The sequence below is a fragment of the Cherax quadricarinatus genome, chromosome 24, assembly GCF_038502225.1.
Source record: "Cherax quadricarinatus isolate ZL_2023a chromosome 24, ASM3850222v1, whole genome shotgun sequence".
Classification (NCBI taxonomy): domain Eukaryota; kingdom Metazoa; phylum Arthropoda; class Malacostraca; order Decapoda; family Parastacidae; genus Cherax; species Cherax quadricarinatus.
In genome coordinates, this window is record NC_091315.1 from 12,522,500 (window position 1) to 12,538,979 (window position 16,480).

Here is a 16,480-nt window from a genome sequence, read left to right on the forward strand (position 1 = left end):
CTCATCCTCATATCAGACATAAACAGAGATATACACCACAGCACCGTATCATCCTTTGCGGATGATACTAGGATCTGCATGAGGCTGTCATCTGCTGAGGACGCGGTTAACCTCCAAGAAGATATAAACAAAGTTTTCCAGTGGGCAACGGTAAACAATATGATGTTCAATGAGGACAAATTCCAACTACTCCGTTATGGAAAACTGGAGGAGATAATAACTAGAACAGAGTATACTACAGACTCCGGCCATACAATAGAGCGGAAAAATAATGTAAGGGACCTGGGAGTAGTAATGTCTGAGGATCTCACTTTCAAGGATCACAACAGTGCAACGATCACAAGTGCAGGGAAAATGATAGGATGGATAATGAGAACGTTCAAAACGAGAGATGCCAAGCCAATGATGATCCTTTTCAAATCACTTGTTCTCTCTAGGCTGGAATATTGCTGTACATTAACATCTCCATTCAAAACGGGTGAAATTGCAGATCTAGAGAGCGTACAGAGATTCTTTACTGCACGTATAATTTCTGTCAAGCACCTTAACTACTGGGAACGCTTGGAAGCACTTGACTTGTACTCGTTGGAATGCAGGAGGGAGAGATATATCATAATCTACACTTGGAAAATCCTGGAAGGAATGGTCCCAAATCTGCACACAGATATCACTCCCTACGAAAGCAAAAGACTGGGCAGGCGATGCAAAATGTCCCCAATTAAAAGTAGGGGCGCCATTGGTACACTAAGGGAAAACACCATAAGTGTCCGGGGCCCAAGACTGTTCAACAGCCTCCCATCAAGCATTATGGGAATTATCAATAAACCCCTGGCTGCCTTCAAGAGAGAGCTGGACAGATACCTAAAGTCAGTGCCGGATCAACCGGGCTGTGGCTCGTACGTTGGACTGCGTGCGGCCAGCAGTAACAGCCTGGTTGATCAGGCCCTGATCCACCGAGAGGCCTGGTCATGGACCGGGCCGCGGGGGCGTTGATCCCCGGAATAACCTCTAGGTAACCCCAAATGATATAAGAGAATGATAGAACACAGTGTAAATAGTGCAGACAGCAGGTGACTGGTGAAGAACAGGTGAAGGGATCAGGTCATCTAATAGCCGTCTTACGTGACAGTAAGGAATCAGTGTGGAGTAGTATCATATGTACAAGGAGAGTCGAGATGATATACTTGCTAACTCTTTATTCAGTAGTGTTGGCATCATCAAATAATGATGCTTCAGTACATTGGCGTCTGTCAGTACTGAATTAGTCCTTGTTGTATTAATTCTTTGTTCTAGTGAATGAGATGGTCCTCTTTAGCTCCTTACAAAATACAAACATTGTTTGTGTTGTCCCGGTTAAATGGACATCTATGGTCTCGGGCAAGTATGACAAGGTCCCTCGCATCGGTTTGTGTTCTGGTTCTCTTCTGGGTTTGTCATGACGATCTTTCTTCCTGATGAGATCTCTGATGGAAGACGTGGTTATGGTAACTACGTGGATGTTACTTCTTGTGTGTGGTTGCTGGCCTCTGCCTCTCCAAGTAGAATCAGGAATCTGGGTTTCTCACTGCTGGCTTAAATGTTAATTGTTTAAGTTAGATTTAGGTGTTTTCTTTTTGAGTATTTTTAGAGCAGGTGGCTGAAGGTTCCCTTTATTTGAATAGAGTTTCTGTACAGATTGAGTTGAAGAAGTTCTGTATAATTGAGCTACATATTACTTGTAATGTGTCTGTGCTGTGTTGCAGCTCTCCAAGAAGTCTGAGCGCTGAGTTGAAGTTCGTTCTAAGTGTCTTGTATATATATATATATATATATATATATATATATATATATATATATATATATATATATATATATATATATATATATATTATATATATATATATATATATATATTATATATATATATATATATATATATATATATATATATATATATATATATATATATATATATATATTATATATATATATATATATATATATATATATATATATATATATATATATATATATAATACATAGTAGTAAGTGTGGATGTCTTTTGTGGTCATTAAGTTGAGACTTGAATACTAGGGATGGGTGTTGCCAGGAACCCGAATGGATGATTATTCTACCAGTTTCTTTTAGGAAACAATGGGTTTTGGGTTATGTGCTGTAGTAGATCACCAAGCACAAACATAGTGAGGTCAGGGTATATTAGAAAGTGTAGATGAATGGTTCAGAGAACCGTTGTTGAATTAGACACATGTGCAACTCTTGGGTATCTTTATTGAGGAAACGTTTCGCCACACACTGTGTGGCGAAACGTTTCCTCAATAAAGATACCCAAGAGTTGCACATGTGTCTAATTCAACATATTAGAAAGTATTACAGAGTTATTAAAGTTTGGGGAATGAAGTAGAGTAAGTCTGATAGGACGCCACAGTTTTGGAAATTGTCTTAAGATAAGATAAGATTTCGTTCGGATTTTTAACCCCGGAGGGTTAGCCACCCAGGATAACCCAAGAAAGTCAGTGCGTCATCGAGGACTGTCTAACTTATTTCCATTGGGGTCCTTAATCTTGTCCCCCAGGATGCGACCCACACCAGTCGACTAACACCCAGGTACCTATTTGCTGCTAGGTGAACAGGACAACAGGTGTAAGGAAACGTGTCGAAATGTTTCCACCCGTCGGGAATCGAACCCGGGCCCTCCGTGTGTGAAGCGGGAGCTTTAGCCACCAGGCCACCGGACCACCGTAGGAGTATTGAACTTCAGGTTGCACTAGGTATATACCTCACAAGTTTCACCTTCTCTTGCCTTTTTATGTGTGAATTATTTATTTTTAACTTGAAATTGTTTTTTGTTTTTTTAAATTTAGTCATCAGACAACATGAAAGTCTTGTCAGTATTAAGACTAAGTTTTTTGGTTGCCATTCAGGTAGAAATCTTTAAAAGAGGTCCTCGTTCAGTGTGTTATTGAGGACAAGATATGAATTAGATATTACAAATGTGTCATCTGCAAGTAGGACTGATTTAAGTTTTTGTGATGCATTTGGTAGTTTGTTGATGAGATAGTATCAGTGATTGTTATAGGTTGACCTTGTCGGTAAGGGAGAACATGCTCTCTGATACCATCATACTCTAGTGTCAGCTGCAAGGTGTTGTAGCTCACACTGTTAAATGCTTTTCTTAGTTTAATGAAGAGTCCAGTTCGATACTCATTATTTTCTAGAGATGACTAGAGTCTATCACCTTAATGATAGCATCATTAGTACTTTTATCCTGACCTGGAGCTGAACTGGGGTTACGAATATTCTCCTTAGTAATGAAGGCATTAATTCGCTTATACAGTATTTTTTTCAAAGATTTTAGACAGTGACAAGTTAGATATTGATCTATAATTGTAGATTTCAGTGGGTTATCCTCCTTTATGGACTTGAGTAACACGAGCTAACTTAAGTATGTTGGGGAAAGTTTTAGTTTAAAGAAATTTATTAAACAAGATAGCGGTTATTAGAGATAGCATACAGGCAGTTTTATTATGAAGAATAAAAAAAAGGACAATACAGTGACTGGAACAATACACAAATAACCCGCTTATAAAAAAATTATGACATTTCGGTCCGACTTGGACCATTGACATGTCACGCTGACAGAAGAGAATGAGTGAGCCAGTATATGTAGACGAGGAGGACGAGAGAAAGAGAGAAGGAAGAAAAAATATGGGTAATGGTAATGCTGGTAGTAGTAGTAGTGGTAATGCTGGTAGTAGTAGTAGTGGTAATGCTGGTAGTAGTAGTAGTGGTAATGCTGGTAGTAGTAGTAGTGGTAATGCTGGTAGTAGTAGTAGTGGTAATGCTGGTAGTAGTAGTAGTAGTGGTAATGCTGGTAGTAGTAGTGGTAATGCTGGTAGTAGTAATAGTGGTAGTGGTAATGCTGGTAGTAGTGGTAATGCTGGCAGTAGTAGTGGTAATGCTGGTAGTAGTGGTAATATTGGTAGTAGTAGTAATAGTGGTAGTGGTAATGCTGGTAGTAGTAGTAGTAGTAGTGGTGGTAATGCTGGTAGTAGTAGTAGTGGCAATGCTGGTAGTAGTAATAGTGGTAGTGGTAATGCTGGTAGTAGTAGTGGTAATGCTGGTAGTAGTAATAGTGGTAGTGGTAATGCTGGTAGTAGTAGTGGTAATGCTGGTAGTAGTAGTGGTAATGCTGGTAGTAGTAGTAGTGGTAGTGGTAATGCTGGTAGTAGTGGTAGTGGTAATGCTGGTAGTAGTGGTAGTGGTAATGCTGGCAGTAGTAGTGGTAATGCTGGTAGTAGTAATAATAGTGGTAACGCTGGTAGTAGTGGTAGTGGAGTAGTAAATACGATCACAGGGAGCACAAAGGCGCTTCCTGTGATCGTATTTGCTTGGACCTCCTCCTGCAACATTGCAAGCTCCTGATGGTGTTGATTTCATCACGAAAGGCCTAGAGTTATCATTAAGTAAGTTTATTCAGGTATATACAATTACAGTTACATAGATTATTATACATAGCAGCATATGTGTAGAGAACCTGCGATAACACAAAAAGTCAGTGACTTATTTCCATTCGGGCTCTTTTAATACCTTACTATTATACTAGAAAGGAGATAATATCTTATTAAAATATAAAGGAGATAATATCTTATTATTATACTATAAAGGAGATATTCTAGAAATAAGGTAAAATGAGTTATTTATATGTGTCTTAGCTAAAAAAATCATTCTTCTCCCTTTCTGTCGGTACATTCATCAGACACCTTTTGTCTCTCTTCTTGAACTGGTTCATGCTATGACTGGCTTTGACATGTGCAGGCAGTCTGTTCCATTACTTTACTGCTGTACAATACAAGGTGTTTGAAGCCTGGCCACTGACTGTGGCTACTACAAACTTGTGTTCTCTCCTCCTAGTACTATGATTGCTTTGGTTCTCAGCCTTGACAAAATTAGCAGCAAAATATTCTGGACACTGCGAGCAATTTTATAAACTTGATTTAACTTCGGTTGTTTTATTCAGTCTTCAACATTTTGCATATCCAATTGTTGTAATTCATCCTGGCCTACAAGTTCTCTTGGACCCAGGTCCAGGATGAATCTTACCATTTTGTTCTGGTTGATTTGCAGTTTATATTTCAGTTTTTTTTTTGTCAAAGCAGAGTACCATGAGGAGCAAGCGTAGTCCATGTGACACTGTATAAGGGCTAGACATAGGGTCCTGCGAGCCTCATTGTGCTTGTCTGTACAGGAACTTCAGTCTGGCATTAGCTTTCTTTACTACACTGTTTCCTATCAGTTCCCCTGACATACATGGGTCAGAGGGAATTCCCAGATATTTTACTGAGGAAACTGAAGTGATGGGTTCCGCATAACACCGGACATTAAAATTATTTACTGTTACAACCCAGGCACAATAAGGCCTGTTATCCTGGGTGTAAAGGGGAGCAAGGAGCAGAACAAACACAGCTTAATGACTTTGAAATATATTTTCCTTCACCAAGAGCGATAGCAAGTATTTACACTTATGTACACTATATACAGTTGGAAACGTATGTGTACAACACGGTTAGTTAAAGGCCAAGACACAGCCTGGAGACAGAATGGACAACCGTGCTCAACCAGCTCTAGAATGGGAATGACAAGGGTGGACAGGTGGGTGGTGACTACAACACCTCCACAGTTGCCAGACCCACCTTCTCATTGGCTGAACCTTGGTACTGATCGAAGGATGGGGCCCCATCATTCGACCCTTAGTACTGGTTCGCTGGTTGGGGAGATAGCCTTTCAATGAGGGTGTGTACATGCGCCGAATATAAGTTACGTACTCTTTGCATGCCATACCCCCACCCCGAGAGGGCTCAGGAATAGGCTCCCACCTCCCATTGGTAACCGTGCCACCATGGCACAATATCATGGGACCACCTTTCCTCTCAACCACCCAACTCGTAGGTAGAGCTCAACTTTACTCATGACATAAAGCCAAACTCTAAACTCAGAGCGAGACAGCAGACAGTAGGGCTAACGTAGGTCCAAGATAACTGCAGACGGAAGCAGGACATCCCCTCACTAAAAAAAAAAAGAACACAAATATTATATATAAAAGGGGAAAAGGAGCTTGAAACCGGTTACCACAGGTCCCTAACACATCCTAACCTAATACATGTAAAATCTAGATTTGTGACAATGAGTCAGCCAGCTTATTTTCTTTGCCTTATGTGTATTATTCTGAGAGAATAGGGCTGCAGTCGTAGACTCCACCTCATGAGCCTCGTATTGTGGTTTTTCATGGCTAGGAGATACACCAGAGGGTTGTGGTCACTATAAACGGTGACCAACTGTGAAGTCTGGCCCACGTAAACATCGAAGTGCTCCAAGGCCAGTACCAGCACGAGGGCTTCTTTTTCAGTGCTAGAGTAGGCCCTCTGGTGCGGCTGGTACTTGGCTGAGAAGTAGGCTACAGGCTGCAACCCATCGTCCCCTGCTTGCAACAGTACCGCCTTAACCCCAGACTCACAAGCATCAACCTGTAATGAGAAATATTTGCAGAAGTCTGGAGACAAAAGAATGGGTGCAGTACACAATCTTTTTGCTTTCGAAAAGCATTTTGACATTCTGGGGTCCAATTAAAGGGAACTTTGTGACTGATAAGAGGGGCTACAATATCTGAAATTTTTTTACAGAACCTTCTGTAAAATCCTATCATGCCTAAGAAACATTGAAGAGATTTCGTATCATGAGGAACTTGATAATCTTTAATAGCAAGAATGTTAGCAAATTTAGGGGCAACTTTGCCACTACCCTTTTCATGGCCGAGAAAATTTGCAGTAGCCTGGTCAAAGGAAGACTTAGATAAATTAACAGTTAAGTGGAATCTCTGGAAGGTCTCAAAGAGAGCCTTAAGCCTAAACAGGTGTTGATCCCAAGTATCAGACACCACCATGATGTCATCTAGGTAAGCTGCCGTGGTTTCAAGTCCTTTAATAGCCTGATGGATAAGTTTCTGGAATGAAGAAGGAGAATTTTTCGTTCTGAAGGGATTAACTGTATATTGATAATGACCTGGAATTACGAAGGCAGAGATTTCCTTCGCCTTATCCGTCAAAGGTACCTGATAGTAACCTTTAAGGAGATCTAACTTGGACACAAAAGTAGCCTTACCCACAAAGTCGATTACGTCATCCAGACGAGGAAGAGGGTAAGCATCTGTGATTGTGACCTCGTTCACCTTAAGGTAGTCTGTACACATACGAAAACCTCCATCAGCTTTTTTTTAACAAGGATGCACGGTGAAGCCCATGGACTAGATGATTCCTCCACTAACCCATGCTCTAACAGAAATTCTACCTCCTGCTGAAGTAGCCTCTGTTTTTCAGGATTAGCTCTGTAGGGGAGAGTTTAATAGGTTTAGAGTTTCCCACATCTACGTCATGATGACCTAATGTACATTTTTTCGGCACATCCGAAAAATATCAGGGTATGATTCACGAAATCGTAATGACACGATTGCAAACAAACCATACCACGGGCGGGGATAGAACCCGCGATCACATTGTCTCAAAACTCCAGACCGTCGCGTTAGCCACTGGACCAGCTAGCCACAATAAGATTCGTCCAACTAGGTATATTTCTACACCATAGGAAGGTTAGCATAGGCACCACTGTGACCACAAATGCATCCTTTTACAGACGAATCTCCAGCTAGCGTGGCCGTGACGAACTCTAGCTCAGGTCCCCTCAAAGCCGTCAAAATGTTACTTGCTACTTGAATGTTAGATAGCCCCCGCCATTAAAGGGCTAGCGTCCTTGAGGACAGAGTTTGGAAGCTTGACATTAATTTCAGAAATGGAGTGCAAAATGTCAGAGTCATCCTCAGAGGCAGAGGACAGAGTCATTACTGGGAATTTATCTGGTGTATTAAAAGCTTTAATTTGATTAATGTGGTAAGTTTTAGTTTTTGAGGTCTTGTCCAGGGTAGTCACCACATAATTTACATCAGATAATTTACTTACAATTTGCATAGGTCCCGTAAATCTAGCTTTCAAGGTGTGGGCAGATATAGGTTTCTATACCAACACCTTGTCTCCTGGATCGAAGGAGCGGAATTGTGCATTTCTGTCATACCTCTGTTTCATCTTGTTTTGAGCTGCCTTTAAGTTAGCCTTGGCTAACTGACGTGCCACCTGCAACCTTGAAGAAGGGTTGTAGAGTGTTGAGCTAACGTCTTCTCCCATCCATCCTTCTTTGAGCACCCGAAGAGGACCTCGTACATTGTGCCCAAAGATGAGCTCAACGGACTATACGCGGTAGACTCCTGCACAGTTTCCCTTATTGAAAACTGCAACAAAGGTAGTGATTTATCCCAGTCTGTAGGAAAATGCATACAAAAAGTTCTCATCATGGTTTTTAACGTCTGATGGAATCTTTCCAAGGCGCCTTGGGACTGAGGATGATAGGCAGTGGATAAGTTGTGAATTATCCCTAACCTAGTTAATGCTTCCCTAAATGCTTTGGCAGTGAAGTTAGTACCTTGATCACTTCAAATAGATTTAGGAATGCCAAAACAAGAGATGAATTTTCTTAAAGCTTTCAGAATGGCTTTAGTATTAATACTGCACATGGGAATTGCTTCTGGGTATCTAGTTACTCTATCCATAATGGTAAATAAGTATTGATTTTCTGACTTGGACTTATGTAGTGGACCTACACTACCATCAGCAGGTATAGGCTGGAGAGGTGCAGGTTTAATGGAATATCCAGGTTTCCCTACTTGCTGACATTCTCGGCAACAACGGATATGATTCTTCACATTCTACCTTAATTTTGGCAAATAGAATTCCTTTGAGATTCTGTATAAAGTTTTAGTAATTCCTAGGTGACCACCTAATGAAGTATTATGAGCTATATTCAGTATTTAGGTCTAAACTTTGTTGGAACAACTAACCTGCCTGACTGTTGCCTACACTATCTCCTTACCAGCCATTGCAGATCAAATAGTCGTTTTTAAGTTTATATTTGACCGGATGTTCTGAAAAGGATTTACTCATGGCTGCCTGAAAAGCGAAATTCAGTGATGGGTCTTTTTGTTGTTCCTCTCGGAAGGACAGTCCCTCGGGCATGAAAAGAGAGATATCTGGCACTCCTGCAACCCTGGAATAGGAAGGCTTGATCTGGGTCTGTTCACTAAATTTATGAGGCTCTGGCCAGTTTTCCTCGTAAAACAAATTGGCTATTCCGAGATCAGAGTCGTCCATGGATAGGTCAGCATTCTCGCCAGATAACCCTTGGGATTTTGCGTGAGTTATGGCCAACATTGGAGAGGAATTAATCGTTATGGGTTCAGGACATGCACTAGAAGTGGTAATGTTATTACCCAGTAATAACATGATATCTTTCATAGGAAATCCCCCGGAGACACCTAGAGTCAAATATCCAGTGTAATATCTGCATTCTATATAGATCTTATGCAAGGGGACAGAGAAAATTGTTTCTCCAAACACTTCTAGTAGAACAGAGGATTCTAATGAAGTGTGTTCAGAAGGGGAAAGTACTCCCTCTCTTATAAGCGAGCAATATGCTCCTGTATCCCTAAAGGTTCTGACTTCAGTTTTCTTTGAGACTTCCTGAAGGGAAATACGACTCTACAATTATAAGGGCCATCCCTTTCTCTATTTCTTTCAGGGTCATGTTACAGGGACATTATAGCTTTTCCCTAATGGTTGGGATTTATTTGGACAGTTGGGGCAGATGTGACCTACTTGGTTGCAAAAAAAAAAAAAAAAAAACAGAAAACAAATGATAGGCTTCACCTTAGCTTCCTGCTGATGTTGTAACTGGTGTCGCTCTGGGCTGCTGTCGAGTCACTCTGTTGATACTGTTGCCATAAGTTGAGTATTCACCATGTGGCTGACGTGACGTTCTCCTTCCGGCTGGCACTTGGTGGACTCAAGCTGGTAGGACTTTTTTCTATTTTTTGGGGCATTATGTTGACCATAAGTTGAACCCAGCGTGGCTCACAAGAAGAGAGAATGGCAGGTGACATTAGTCCTAGGAGAACAGCTGACGTAGATGTTCTCCTTCCGGCTTGCACTTCATCCTCCAATGTTGACGATCTGTGCTCATGCCAGGCTGATGAAAAGAGAGATGGGACCGCTCGGACAGGGAGGGGTTGGTTTCGAAGGTATCAACCAACCTGGTTGCCTCCACTGCAGTGGTTAAGACATGATCCTGCAAGAAGATTCTAACCTCTGGTCCCACAGACTCCAGCAGGTTATCTACTAAGATGAGCTGCACTAGCTCATCGAAGGTGGCGACACCACTTGCTTTATACCAGCTGGTAAAAGCTTTGGTCTGCTGTCTAAAAAGTCCACCAGGGATTGACCAAGCTGTCATCTGCCTAACTTAAATGACTTCCTATATTTAGCAAGAATGCACTGATATGCTCCAAGGATTGTGATCTTCACCACAATCCTTGGAGCATATCAGTGTCATTTAACACTGATGTAAATTCCTGTGCCTTACCAAGAAAAGCTGTATGCACCAAAGACACCCAATGCTGTTTAGGCCACCTCAAGGCTCGAGCCTGATTTTCGAAAGTTTCGAAAAATTGTTCTGCCTCAGGTTCTCCCTCACTGAAGCGGGGAACAAGCTGTACTGCTTTTTGTAAAAGAAAGTCATTTACAACTTGAGAAAACTGCCTTCTTTCTTTTTCCCTATCAAATTCTTCCTTGGCATATGCCCTTTGTTCCCTAGTCTGCTCAAGATTGATTTTCGCCAACTCAAGTGCCAACGCAGCAGATTCACCTTCAGACAACCCTGTCGCATGAGACTGACGATTTTGCTCAGTTGATGTATCATTTTCCTCCTGCGAGAAAATTGGGTTTTATTCCTGGCTCCCGTTGAGGGAGGAGTTTGATGTGCCATCTCCTCTTCTCGAAGTTTGATACTTATAAGAGTATGAAGCTGTGCAGCTATGAGAGTGCATTCGTAATCAGTGCCAATGGAACGAGCAATTTGCCAATAACGCTGTAGAGACATTTTAGACAAGTTTGAACAAGTGTATTCAGACACTAGACATCTGACTCGTCTAGGCGGCATACCCCAACATAACACGCAATTTGCAATACACACTCAGCTATGCACAGTACGACTGCAGAATACTCACACGATATTTGCTGACACATAAAGCCGAATGCAGAATACGCACATACAATAACAAGGCTTATACGCAATAGCAAAGCCAACTGCAAAATATTCACACAACAGCAAGATTGACCATAGAGAAGCGAGCACAATGAACAAGCCAATAGCAAGCTGTCAATGATCATACAATAGCAGGCTGACCATAAAACGTAAGGCTGACACGCAAAGCTAAGTGTTGCAAAGCTGACGCCAGACAGCAAGCTATATAATGTTCCTGCTTCGGCTTCACCCTAGGTTCAACTCCTGCTCTAAGTCCACCTCCAGCTCCCAGACAGGCCCCCATATTACAAGCCAGGCATAATAAGGCCTGTTATCCTCGGTGTAAAGGGGGCAAGAAGCAGAACAAACACAGCTGAATGACTCTGAAATATATTGTCCTTCAAGAGCAATAGCAAGTATTTACACTTATGTACACTATATACAGTTGGAAATGTATGTATACAACATGGTTAGTTAAAGGCCAAGACACAGCCTGGAGACAGAATGGGCAACAGTGCTCAACCAGCTCTAGAATGGAAATGACAAGGGTGGACAGGTGGATGGTGACCACAACACCTCTGCGATTGCCAGACCCACCTTCTCATTGGCTGAACCTTGGTACTTATCGAGGGATGGGGCCCCATCATTCGACCCTTAGTACTGGTTTGCTGGTTGGGGAGATAGCCTTTCAATGAGGGTGTGTACATGTGCCGAATAAAGGTTACGTACTCTCTGCGTGCCACATTTACCCTTCTCAGTTTATGTTTCGTGCCAAAGAGTATGGCTTCCATTTTCCTGAGGTGTAACGATAGTGTGTGTCTACTAACCACTTGTTGCAGGACTTCAGTTCCAGTGTTATTACATTAGCTATATCTCATGGGTCTTTACCTGACACTAACAGAGCACTGTTATCCGCATACAATAGGAGTTTGCACTTGACACTGATGGGCATGTCGTTTATATAACACAGAAATAATAATGGACCCAAAATACTACCTTGGGGAACCCCACATGCTATCGGCAGGGGTTCTGATTCCGTTTTGTTAATTTTGACAATCTGTTTCCTATTGCTAAGATAGGACTTAAACCGGTCTATGGAACCTTTGCTGATAAGTTGAAGTTTCTTACATAATATATTGCAGTTGATAGTTTCGAAGGCCTTTTGCAAGTCTAAGGTTACCATACCTGTGAGGTTCCCTATCGACATTTCATTTCTCATGTAATCCTTCAGATTATTTAGGGAGGTGTTGGTTGAGTAAGATCTAAAGCCTGATTGGTAACTATGAAGAATGCTGTTGTTATTAAGATAATTAACTACTTGACAGTACACCGCCCTCTCTAGAATTTTGGATGTTACACTGAATATGCTAACAGGCCTATAGTTGCTGACATCAGACCTACTATTTTTCTTGAAGATAGGAGTAACTCTGGCCTCCTTGAACCCCTCCGGTACGGTATTAGTGGTGATGGACAAATTTATTATGTGAGCAATGAGGATTGGCAAGTCCGAGGCACCATTTTTCAGGAACTATACGGGATGTTATCTTGGCCGGTGCTCCCCCCGTGGTTGTTTTGCATTTTTTTTAATATTTTAGTACTAGCTAGCCTATGAAGACAGGGAGGGAGCTTGTAATTTCTAATGTATAAAGCCTCATGCTTATTGTCACTATTGTGTAATTGTGCACTGCTACCATAAAGTGTCTGTTAATTTCTGAATTAGCTAAAGCGACGAAGTGAATACCCTAGTCTGCGCTGACCTGCGCTGCACTCTACCATTTTCTGTAGTCACATTCCCACCAACCAACCCCGTTTATTGGACCAGCCTCATTGTACCGTTGAGGCAGCGCCGTTTAACAGATACAGTGGATAAAAGGAAATATAATTATATAACTCGCTTTTGTTGTTTAAACCTGTACTTAGATTATGTTTAGTGGAAGAACATAGGCAGCGTTAAGTGTCCCGTAGCTCAGTTCACACACTTGAGTGTCCGTGGTTCGATCCCCGGTACGGATAGAAACCATTGGGCGTTTCCTTAAGACACCTGCTGTCCCTGTTCACCTAATAGTAAGTAGGTACCTGGGTGTTAGCCGACTGGTGTGGGTCGCATCCTGGGGGACATGATTAACCTAAGTTGCCCATAATGCTCTGCTTAACAAGGTGGTTCTTATATAGTAGAGTGTTATTAATATCAGCTATTTTGTCTGTAGAAGTTGTATCGTGTACTTGTAGAAATAATAATAATAATTATTATTATTATTATTATTATTATTTAATAGAACAAGACAGTGTATCTTATACAACCATAGATTCTGATGCCTTAGGCGAGGCAGTATACTGACAGGCAGCTGGTTCTTGTGGCTAACACTCAGTATACAGACGGGCAGCTGGTTCAGACAGGCAGCCGGTTCATGTGACTGACAGTATACAGACTAGCAGCTGGTTCTTGTGACTGACACTCAGTATACAGACTGGCGGGTGGTTCTTGTGACAGGCAGCTGGTTCATGTGACTGACACTCAGTATACGGACTGGCAGCTGGTGCTTGTGTCTGACACTCAGTATACTGACTGGCAGCTGGTGCTTGTGACTGACACTCAGTATACTGACTGGCAGCTGGTTCTAACTACAAAATGCTCTATATAACCAACTGAGATTATTACAGTATTTTGGGGGGAATTATTTTATTTACTAAAAACACTATTATCAATAATCTCGGGAAGTACTGACAATGGGTTGGGCAGATATTTTTGTTAATGGGTTTGGGTTTGAGAAGGACCTGCCTAGTATGGGCCAGTAGGCCTGCTGCAGTGTTATTCCGTACGTTCTTATGTAAGTGTATACAGTTCCATGTCTTTGTGACGGCACTTCATTCAAATTTGTAAGTCTGGAGGGTTGTCCACTTAGCATGACACAAGAACGATACGTGTGAAGTAGAGCTTTCCAGAGTGAGCTTGTGTAGAGTGAGCGTGGCTTGTGTAGAGTGAGCGTGGCTCATGTAGAGCGAGCGTGGCTCGTGTAGAGTGGGTGTGGCTTGTGTAGAGTGGGTGTAACTTGTGTAGAGTGAGCGTGGCTCTTGTAGAGTGAGCGTGGCTCGTGTAGAATGAGCGTGGCTCGTGTAGAATGAACGTGGCTCGTGTAGTGAGCGTGGCTCATGCAGAGTGAGCGTGGCTCGTGTAGAATGAACGTGGCTCGTGTAGAGTGAGCATGGTTCATGTAGAGTGGGTGTAACTTGTGTAGAGTGAGCGTGGCTCGTGAAGAATGAGCGTGGTTCGTACAGAATGAACGTGGCTCGTGTAGAGCGAGTGTGGCTTGTGTAGAGTGGGTGTGGCGCGTGTAGAGTGAGCGTGGCTCGTGTAGAGTGGGTGTGGCTCCTTTAGAGTGGGTGTGACTTGTATAGTGTGTGGCTCGTGTAGAGTGTGGCTTGTGTAGAGTGAGCGTGGCTCATGTAGAGCGAGCGTGGCTCGTGTAGAGTGGGTGTGGCTTGTGTAGAGTGAGTGTGACTCGTGTAGAGTGGGTGTGGCTTGTGTAGAGCGAGCGTAGCTCGTGTAGAGTGGGTGTGGCTCATGTAGAGCGAGCGTGGCTCGTGTAGAGTGGGTGTGGCTTGTGTAGAGTGAGTGTGACTCGTGTAGAGTGGGTGTGGCTTGTGTAGAGCGAGCGTAGCTCGTGTAGAGTGGGTGTGGCTTGTGTAGAGTGAGTGTGGCTCGTGTAGAGTGGGTGTGGCTCGTGTAGAGTGAGCGTGGCTCGTGTAGAGAGTGTGGCTCGTGTAGTGAGAGCGTAGCTCGTGTAGAGTGAGTGTGGCTCGTGTAGAATGAGCGTGGCTCGTGTAGAATGAGCGTGGCTCGTGTAGAGTGGGTGTGGCTTGTGTAGAGCGAGCGTGGCTCGTGTAGAATGAGCGTGGCTCGTGTAGAGTGAGCGTGGCTCGTGTAGAATGAGCGTGGCTCGTGTAGAGAGTGTGGCTCGTGTAGAGTGAGCGTGGCTCGTGTAGAGTGTGGCTCGTGTAGAGTGAGCGTGGCTAGTGTAGAGTGAGCGTGGCTCGTGTAGAGTGAGCGTGGCTCGTGTAGAGAGTGTGGCTCGTGTAGAATGAGCGTGGCTCGTGTAGAGTGAGCGTGGCTTGTGTAGAGTGGGTGTGGCATGTGTAGTGAGCGTGGCTCGTGTAGAGTGAGTGTGGCTCGCGTAGTGTGTGGCTCGTGTAGAGTGAGCGTGGCTCGTGTAGAATGAGCGTGGCTCGTGTAGAGTGAGCGTGGCTCGTGTAGAGTGAGCGTGACTCGTGTAGAGTGAGCGTGGCTCGTGTAGAGTGGGTGTGGCTTATGCACAGTGAGCGTGGCTCTTGTAGAGTGGGTGTGGCTTCTGTATAGTGTGGCTCTTGTAGAGTGAGCGTGGCTCGTGTAGAGTGGGTGTGGCTTGTGTAGAGTGAGCGTGGCTCCTGTGGAGTGGGTGTGGCATGTGTAGAGATAGCGTGGCTCGTGTAGAGTGAACGTGTCTCGTGTAGAGTGGGTGTGGCTCGTGTAGAGTGAGCGTGGCTTGTGTAGAGTGAGCGTGGCTCCTGTGGAGTGGGTGTGGCATGTGTAGAGATAGCGTGGCTCGTGTAGAGTGAACGTGGCTCGTGTAGAGTGGGTGTGGCTTGTGTAGAGTGAGTGTGACTCGTGTAGAGTGGGTGTGGCTTGTGTAGAGCGAGCGTAGCTCGTGTAGAGTGGGTGTGGCTCATGTACAGCGAGCGTGGCTCGTGTAGAGTGGGTGTGGCTTGTGTAGAGTGAGTGTGACTCGTGTAGAGTGGGTGTGGCTTGTGTAGAGCGAGCGTAGCTCGTGTAGAGTGGGTGTGGCTTGTGTAGAGTGAGTGTGGCTCGTGTAGAGTGGGTGTGGCTCGTGTAGAGTGAGCGTGGCTCATGTAGTGAGAGCGTGGCTCATGTAGAGCGAGCGTGGCTCGTGTAGAGTGAGCGTGGCTCGTGTAGAGTGAGCGTGGCTCGTGTAGAGTGAGGGTGGCATGTGTAGTGAGCGTGGCTCGTGTAGAATGAGCGTGGCTCGTGTAGAGTGAGCGTGGCTCGTGTAGAGTGAGCGTGGCTCGTGTAGAATGAGCGTGGCTCGTGTAGAGAGTGACTCGTGTAGAGTGAGCGTGGCTCGTGTAGAGTGAGCGTGGCTCGTGTAGAGTGAGCGTGGCTCGTGTAGAGTGAGCGTGGCTCGTGTAGAGTGAGCGTGGCTCGTGTAGAGAGTGTGGCTCGTGTAGAATGAGCGTGGCTCGTGTAGAGTGAGCGTGGCTTGTGTAGAGTGGGTGTGGCATGTGTAGTGAGCGTGGCTCGTGTAGAGTGAGT